The sequence below is a fragment of the Penaeus monodon genome, chromosome 21 (assembly GCF_015228065.2).
Source record: "Penaeus monodon isolate SGIC_2016 chromosome 21, NSTDA_Pmon_1, whole genome shotgun sequence".
Taxonomy (NCBI): domain Eukaryota; kingdom Metazoa; phylum Arthropoda; class Malacostraca; order Decapoda; family Penaeidae; genus Penaeus; species Penaeus monodon.
The window spans coordinates 14,113,031-14,113,312 of record NC_051406.1 but is presented as its reverse complement, the minus strand read 5'-3'; positions in this window follow the sequence as shown (position 1 = coordinate 14,113,312).

Here is a 282-nt window from a genome sequence, read left to right as displayed (position 1 = left end):
ATATTTAAAACAAAAATGCTAAAACTCTGTATATACCTGTTTTACAGACATAACTCCAAGACTGGTAGTAGTTCTCCACTAAATACTGTGTCCGGAAGATTAACCTTAACCATGTAATCAATTTATTTTGGCTGAAAGGGGAAAAAGTTTTTTGATATAGAAAATAACAGCAGGTTGTATATCTAAGTAATATTATTTTCTGTGAAGGAAACAGTAATGGCTTTAAATGCTCTTCCTATACAGAAATCTGATCTGTAAAATATATATCTCAAGTAAGTATAG